Below are 9279 nucleotides of genomic sequence, written 5' to 3'. Positions count from 1 at the left end.
TACTCCTTTGGCTGATTAAGCGATGTAAAGCGTATTTAATCTCCATACCTTCGTTTTATTTGCTTTTTTCATTTTAAATTTGCTTTAACCCTAACCTTAGGGTTAGGGTTAGGGTTAGGGTTAATTGTTTCAGAATCGTTTGTTTATGTATATCGGCTGAATGGACGTCAGTGATTGGTTGAAATTACAGAAATACGACAACTTTAACATGGAATAACTGATAGATTTCTTTTTTTTTTAAGAAGACTAAGAGAAAAAGATGTTTTATATGACACATTCTACCAGTGTTCCAAGTTTCAAAGTGTTTCGTTAACGAAAAATGTGGCCCCCGTTTTAAAAAAGATCCAATGTCGCTATATATTGATACTAATTAGACATCTAAGCGCATTATGAAACACCTTTAGCAATAGCTCAACCAGGATATGAAACCAAAACCTTTTACTTTACTCTCGTGAATAAACCATAATATTCTTTTCTACTCTAGGCACAAGGCCCGAAATTTGGTGGGAGGAGGCCAGTCAATTAAGTCGGTCCCAGTATGCAACTGGTACTTAATTTATTGACCCCGAAAGGACGAAAGGCAAAGTCGACCTCGGCGGAATTTGAACTCAGAACATAAAGACAGACGAAATACCGCTAAGCATTTCGCCCGGCGTGCTAACTTTTCTGCCAGCTCACTGCCTTGAATAAACCATAATATTCAGAATTGTTCTTTCGATTAAAAATCCAGATGGCCATTAAAAAAACAATTGGCGACAGGGCGTTTTCGTGGACTGAGAGAAACAATAGAATTCTCTGAACTCCGACTTGTTCACACATTGATAAGTGATAATATCAGGTCTTATTAAGGCGATTAACTATCAGAATTGTTAGCATGCCGGGCGAAATGCTTAGCGGAATTTCGTCCGTCGGTACGTTCTGAGTTCAAATTCCGCCTATGTCGACTTAGCCTTTCATCCTTTCGGGATCGATAAGATAAGTAACAGTTGAACACTGGGGTCGATATAATAGATTAGCTCCCTCCCCTGAACTTGCTGGCCTTGTGTCAAAATTTGAAACCAATATTAGGTCTTATATAAGACGTTTTACATGAGAAATAAAGACAGATTCAGAGCTTGGATTATTCGACTCATCCCACTGCCAGTTAACCAAAATTGCTAGAGGTGTCTGTAGAACTCACCACCGACAAGTGAAACATCTGTCTTACTCTGTTTTGGTCTTTAATCTTTTACTTTGTCTTAACCAAACCACAGAGAGCAGCTGGATAATTGCTTTTTTTTGGGGGGGGGGTTATTGTCAACCATACTTAATTCGTCTTTCCTTTTCACACTCATATATAGAAACATACACCTCTCTTGTGAGTTGTCACGTTTTGCAGTCGCTGTTGCTGTGCGCGAGCACACACTCATAAGCCTTTAGATTAAGTAACAATGAATTTTTATTCGTTTTTGCATGAGTAAGCAATTTGATGTGCATATTTCATCGCTGCCTTTCTTTGTTTCTTGTTTTTTATTGGGGAAGTTATGTTATTGATTGTGTAAATTTCTCCTGGTGTTGATGCGTCCCAGAAAAAATCAATTGTGATATATATTTCATATTTCACTTTACTTCGATATTAAAGACCATTTGAAATCTCAAAAGCACAAAGTGAGTTTTGCTGCTACTTCGTCACGATTAGATACTTTTTTTTTAAAAATAGAAAAATCAAATTGGAGCATCTCGTTGCCGTTAAAGTAGCCATCTTTGCTTTTCATTCCATTTCTCGTAAACTGAGTTTCCAGACACCTGACTGTTTGTGAACGTTGGTCTCGAAACTTTTAAAATCAAGGTTTTATCTAGTGCAGACAAAATTGCAAAGCTATAATTTTAAATGTAACAACGGTTAAATCTGAGTTCGCTAAAGCCTTAGAGGGGGAAAATTTTGTGACAATTTCTATGGATGCTTTGAATCGAAAAGTTGTTAAAATGATACTTTTCATCACTCAATATTACATTCCAGGTCAAATTTTTGGATACAAGTGGATCAGTTGAGATCTCAAATGATGTCTGCCTCAGTTTCTGCCAATTACAAATTGTTGAAAAAATTTGTTGGATATTATGGAGACTGCTACAACACAAATGTTGGTGACGTACAACGAAAAGGCAATCACAACATATTTAACCGATTAAAAACCAAACTTGAAAGTGCCTTGTTAGCTGTATTGCACACATTGAGCACTACTGTCTCCAAATAGTTGTTGATCTATTGCCAGTTTACATACAAGCACTTAATGTGAAAAATTTTCAATTATTCACGCATATAGACAATTCGTGTAACATAGCTAAAATAATTTTATGGCTGCTGGAGTGGAATACAAAAGGCTATAACGACATGATAATACTAGATTTTTGTCAAAGCTACCAGCGTTTAAACGAATTCTTAACATTTTTGCTGACTTGAAATTGTACTTTTGTTCCTAAGATCAACTACCTGGGATTGATAAAACAATTCTTTGAAATGATTTTGGAGAAGTGTATTTATGGTTTGTACAAAGACAAGTTAGCTTTCTCAACAAATCGATTCTGGCTATGAATAAGGACAATTCCATCAAACGAGAAAAGTAAAGTCTGATTACAAATGTAGAGAGAGGGGGAGAAAACTTGATTTTTGCCACAAAATACAGAGGCTGCGCTGTGAAAACTTGAAGAAAACAGTGACGCATTGAAAAGGTAAAAAATTTAAGGAGGTTTTTTTTTCTTTTTTGTGAAATATGTTTCTCATACCTAGATCTATGGAAAGAGAACTTTGAACAGACGGAAATGGCCCAGTGTAGAGTAGTCTGCAGTTAAGATTATAAAACGAGTAACAAATAGTGATTTCAAATTTTGGCACAAAGCCAGCAATTTCAGGGTAGCGGGGAAGTCAATTTCATTGACCCCGGTAGTCAGCTAGTACTTATTTATCGACCCCCGAAAAGATGAAAGGAAAAGTCAGCTTCGGCGGAATTTGAACTCAGAACGTAAAGCCTTTCGCCAGGTGTGCTAACGATTCAGCCAGCTCGCCGTCTTAAGGAAAAATAGAAGGAAAAGCGAAAAATATGAATAAATTATTTGAAGTTGCTATCGCAAACAGCTTTAAGGCTTCTAAGATAGGAGGCTGAACAACACAAAAGATGAAGTATGAAGAAAAGTGGTAATTTTTTCCATTGCAAAGAATAACGCATTTTAGTAAAAAAAAATCTTAGTGCTGTAGAAGAATATTATTCATCTTCTTGATACTTTTGCACCGGTTGAACGAGTGTATTCTATAACAATGTGTGGTCAAATAGAAGGGGCAATATAGGGGAAGCTACAGTCAGGGACCCTCTGCTGGTTAAAATGAGCATTTCCCTAAGCTGCTCAGGATTTCTTATCAAAATTGACAATGAATCTCTTAGAAGAGTAGTTTTTTAAGTGAAAAATATGAAATTACTGATAATTGTGTGAAATATTCTTTTCTACTCAAGGCACAAGGCCCGAAATTTTGGGAGAGGGGCCAGTCGATTAGATCGACCCAGTACGCAGCTGGTACTTAATGTGTCGACCTCGAAAGGATGAAAGGCAACGTCGACCTCGGCGGTAATTGCATGAAATATTACTCGATAGAAACACGTGTTTGATATATTTTTAAACGCTACAATTCTACTTGATAATATTTTACGTGCATGTAAGGCAGCGAGCTGGCAGAAACGTTAGCTGAGCAGCATTTTATCTGTCTCCACATTCCGAGTTCAAATTCCGTCGAGGTCGACTTTGCCTTTCGGTATCGATAAAATGAGTAACAATTGGGCACTGGGAGTCAATGTAATCGACTTACTCCTCTCGCGAAACTGCTGGCCTGGTGCCAAAACTTGAAACTAATATTTTATGTGCATGTGCTGCCATGTAAATAATAGCTGCTTTGTACATGTTGCTGTTCACCTTTTACTGTCCCTCGACCAGATTCTCAATCTTTTAAGTGATAAAGATAAATCGTACATCTTACTGTCTCACATATCATTTTAACACTCGCTAGGAACTGCCTTCATATTCAGACGACAGCATACAATTATGTAAATATATTTGCAGTAAAAAAAATTCCTAGATCCTCTGACTTGTGAGAAGAGGAGACTAATTCACCCTTAATACCCAATTCACACGTTGCGACTCTTAAAAACATGTGTGATATTTCCATTAGTCCCAATTTCAATTTCCTTTGCACATGGAATCAACTCCCATGGTCCTGGCTTCAACTCCAGTTGTTCCAAGTTTCACTTCTGAAAATTATGGTAATCCTACCTATACACGAAATAAAAATAGTTTGGAATCAGAATTAAGGAGTGAAGTTTTCTAAGTGAACTCGTATGATAATGGTAGCCTCTCGCAGTCCGAGAAAGATGACTCTACAATTTCTTGCTGAATAACCTGCACAAATGATTTGTTTATAATGATCAAACGTTTCTGCTGTATATTAAACACTTAATTGGTTAATATAGCATTTGTGTGATAGTAACTTACATATTTACACATATAAAAGGTGAATACCAGAAGTCTTGAGACATTTTTTGAAGTTATAACTGTTCTAGATAATTGTAATTTTAGTTTATCATTAATATACATCTAATAAGCTGACCTGTCAAATTTTGTTATTCCAGACTGAAAGAGGCGGCTGTAACAGCACTTTGAACACACCCTACTAAACACTGCTTGTCGAGCTGACTAGTTTGCAGAATGCAGTTGGAACGTGAAGACAATTCGGAAACTTGCTATGCAATAAATTTTTTAGTTAAACGAGGCAAAAAAAAATGCTATAGAAACATATGAAACGCTTCATACTCCTTATGGATTAACCTGTATGAGCCGAGCATTTGTCTTTCGCAGGCACAAGAGTCTAGACAAAGCAAGTCCACCGGGAGGTTCATGATGATCCCCTTTTTCGACAGCAAAAGGTACATCCACTTGGTTCCCTCTGGCCAGATAGTCAACAAAGAGTACTTTGTGGAGATTTTAAAGGGGTTCAGAAAAAAATTTCATCGCAAAAGGCCAGAGTGCCTGCACCAGGACGATGCACCAGACATTAAAACTGTACCTACAATCCACGGTTTGGTACCTGTGACTTTTGGTTGAAGCTGAAGATTATCGTGCTTGACCCAAAATGGCTTGCTGTTGTTAAGTGCAATCGCATCAATAAATTTTTCAATAAAAATACTACTGGTGAGTGACATATGAGAGTAGATCTCTAGTACATCTGGCCTGAGAAGGTAACTGTTAACAATTGTTTCAGTGACCTTTGAAATGCTGGAAGTAAGAGCGATAGGTCGATAACTAGCAAATTCAGAGATATTGTCCTGAGTAAAGAAAATAAAAACAAGCTTAATGCTTTATGATATAATCTTCGTTGGTGTTTCGTATTTCTGAATAATTCAAATCCTACTTGAGTTGAATTAATCAATAAAAAACACAGCAGCGACATGCTAGGATCAAGTCAATTAGATTCTCCTCCACTAATAAAAGATATATAATCATTTTATATTTACCCAGATACAATGCTATTTAGAGATACACACAGACACAGATATTAATGATTGCAGCAGTCTACACATTAAGCCATGTCTTTCTATATGATATCTCGACAGAGGCCCTCGAGATCAACCCTGTGGTTACAATGCAGATGCTATAATTGCTTTCAGAAGATTTGGAGCAAGAAGGAATTCTCCACCGACTAGACAGAAAGCTACCGTGTGAAGTTCCCAAAGATGTTAGCAAATACAAAACTACTGTAGGCTAGTAGTCAGTCCCAGGAAAGATCTCCACCGGGTTATTCTGGAAAGGCTCAAAAAAATACTAAATGCCCGTCTACAGGAAGAGCAAGTAGAATTTCATCAGAACGTGTCATGTGCGGATTAGAAAGCTTCTTTGAGAACTATGGTTGATCAGTCTATAGTTTGATCATCTCTCCTGTATTTAAATTTCAGACTTATGAAAAGGAGTTTGATAGTGTCTACTGTGTCTAATGGGTGAAGCACCAGAGTATCTCACTGAAATGTGTACAGAAACCATGAGAGGGAATATCCTGTGGGGTTCTATGATGGAAGATTAACAAGAAATTTCAGTGAAAACCTGCCTTTGTTGTTTTTTTGGCAATCAATTGGATAATGAGAATTATATCGTAGTAGACAGGAAGATGAGTTCAGTGGACCATGCTTGAAGATCTTGATTACGTGGATGGCCTTGTACTGCTCTCATCGCAATGTCATAACAGGTTAGTCTGAACATTCAGAGGCAAAAAACAAGATTATGAGACTCAATGCTAACACAGAACTGCCATTACAATAATAAGGACAAGCTATTTGAGGAACTCACCCAAAATTTCAAGCAGAAAGAAGCAATTTGTCTCAAAGCATTTTCAAATACACATTATCAGTAATGACATCCCCAGAATAAGTGGTAGTGACCTAAAATTGTCATTAATGTTTTGTTCTATACAATCACAAACTGTCACAGTTCAAAGACTTTTGGCAACTATTAATCAGTCAGTCAGAATCTTACAATAAGCAACACAATAAGAATCTCATAATACAATTGAGGATTCCTTTTTTTAATTATTAATGACTTCAGCTCTATTTCTCATTCCATTTTAGTTCTTTATATTTTTAGTGAAGGTCAGTCTACAAACTCTCTCTTTCTTTCTTTCTCTCTCTCTCTCTCTGGACAGAAGTTCTAATTTTGCAAGAGCAACAGAAAATAGAATACAGAATCTTCAACCAGTGAATTATAAATGATACGCTACTCAACTTATACAATGCCAGAGATTGTTCTTGGAAAAATCTCATGCAAGCAAAAGTACAACTTGTGTTTTTGAAAGTTATTTATTTCAAACAATTTTATGCTACCATTTATGGATTGCTGACTTTCAAATTTCACAGCATATAATATTCAGATAATGTAAGTCTTTAACTGTTATACTTAAATTACAATAGCACTTGCATCAAGATAAAATATGATGCCAACAAGGCAGTTTCCATGAAGTCACTCAGTTAACTAGAAGTAGCAACTAAATTCCTTTCATACCACACCACTCCAAAAAAAAAAAAAATTCAAAGGATTCTGTGTCTGAGTTAGTCATACTTTATCCCAGTCTGCTTGATCAGAATTGACTTGCAGTTAAACAAATGTTATCTCTAAAGAGTGGTTCTGTTCTCAACTTCTTCCTATTGCTGGTATTATAGCAAGAATTTAAGTCATATAAGTTTCCTGTTTTCCAGTTAAGCTATCTTGTACATCAACCCTTTTGTCACCATATTTTTGTTGAGATACACTGCATTTGTTTCAATTAAATTTGAAAATTAAGCCAATGTTTGGTACATAAATTTTGATGGAAGGTTTCAACTAAAAACACTTTAAGCAGGAAATTTGTGTCACAGAACCAATGGCAATCTTGGACAGGTTGGTATCACAGGGGTATAAAATAGAAACCTTGTAAGAGTATTTGATATTTTATTAGATTCTTATGCACCAATTGCATTCCTTATTTATTCACTCCTCTTGCAACCAATGAAGTCACTTCCCCTTTACACAACAGAATTATTTACATCTCTTCTGGTAACTATCAGTTTTAATTAGTTTTCTATATGTTCAATCAGTCTCAGCACCATATTTTAAACTTTTCCAATAAACTCTGAATTTAGAACCAAATCACATGCTTAAACCTCCCTACACCTTATCACTCATGCACATAGCTTCTAGTACTGCAATTAAGACAAATGTGCTTATGAAACAGCCAAACCTAAAACATTTACTCAAAACAAATTAATACTAAGTTTCTTCAAATTCCCACAGATAATTATCTATACTGCTGTGTGTCTGGGTGTTGACTTAAATAAACAAACTGACTTGGGATTAGTTAAAAAGAGGCTTATCAGAGGTAAAAGTCAATATAAGAGTATACTGCAATCTCTAGCCAAGAGCAAAATAAGGAAATGAAGATTTTAAAAAATCTTTTATTTACGGTTTGAAGAAGTTTTGCTGTGTGCAAAATCTCAAGAGGAATGAAGACAACTGAAAAGTTGTAGCAATATAGAAAGATATAATCTAATAAGCCAAATGTGAGAAGCTTATGTGCAGTGGTTGAACCTGCTAGAAATAGTGGCCAAATCTTGCTCAAATCACACCCAACCACCTTCAAATGAGAACACATTGGATAATATATTCATGAATATACAAAAAGACAGGATGGTCAAGACAGGATTGGTTATAGGTCTGCTTAAATAGAACTGACCTGAGGTTAAACAACAACAACGTACACTATCAGTGATAATGATGAACTGTTACATGAAAATAACTATGGAACACACCAACCAAAATTCAGTTTTTAACACTAATAAAAATGCTCTATTTTAATCTAATTTAGTAAAAAAAAAAGCAGTAATAAATAAACAAAACATATTAGAAGAGACTTAAATATTTCCATTGTTTATTCATTTGGTACATGGATTCCCATATTAAATGAGTAATAGAATACATAACTAGCCTTGGACTGAATAAATATCACAGGGTTTGTTTTAACTGTTATTCCTTGGTTTCTGTTCATTATCTCCTAAGACACTAGAGTAAATCTTAAGAGATCAACATGAAAAATGAAACAAGCAACAAATATCCAATGTCAATAATATAAAGAATCCAATGTCATATATAAACCTTAACTTTCTGGTGTTGGAGATTTATACACTAGCAATTATTTTTTTTCAAAAAAGTCACACACATAAATACAAACATCAACACATTCATAGATTATGCATTTGTTGCATGGAAATTATGTTAGCAAGAGATTCTACAAAGAAAAAAATCAAAACAAAATTCAGAAATAAACCTGGCAGTTTCATTAATGGAAGGATATAAGAAATATAAGCAAAATATTACAATAAATAAATAAATTTATTGAAAGCATTATTATATAAAAATAGGTACAAAGCCAGAGGCTGATTTTTAGTTATTTATCAGCAAACTAATTGAAATTATTTAAATTTTAAGTCAGCCAAAACTTCTTTCATGCTTCTATGATAACATAAAAGAAACAAATTTAAAATTTTTTAAAAAGTACATTTAGAAGGCAGAGACAGTTTGAAATAGACTCTTTAGGTCACAAATCAGGCATATTTTTAAACTAAAAAAAAATTTTTTAGCTTGGATGTTAAAACCATCCAATCTTTGAAAATATATTGCATGAAAACAAATTCCCATGCTCAAAATAAGACAACAAAGAAATTCTTCGTTATATTTCAA

At 35.0% G+C, this 9279-nt stretch overlaps 1 protein-coding gene across 1 annotated transcript in view; it reads left to right on the top strand.

The window, feature by feature from the left end:
* LOC106870222 (EEF1A lysine methyltransferase 1) overlaps positions 1-9279 on the top strand; it is a 318548-nt gene that overhangs the window by 238490 nt on the left and 70779 nt on the right. The window lies entirely within an intron of this gene.

The sequence above is a fragment of the Octopus bimaculoides genome, chromosome 4, assembly GCF_001194135.2.
Source record: "Octopus bimaculoides isolate UCB-OBI-ISO-001 chromosome 4, ASM119413v2, whole genome shotgun sequence".
Taxonomy (NCBI): domain Eukaryota; kingdom Metazoa; phylum Mollusca; class Cephalopoda; order Octopoda; family Octopodidae; genus Octopus; species Octopus bimaculoides.
The sequence above is the reverse complement of the archived record's forward strand: the minus strand, read 5'-3'. Positions and strand labels throughout refer to the sequence as shown.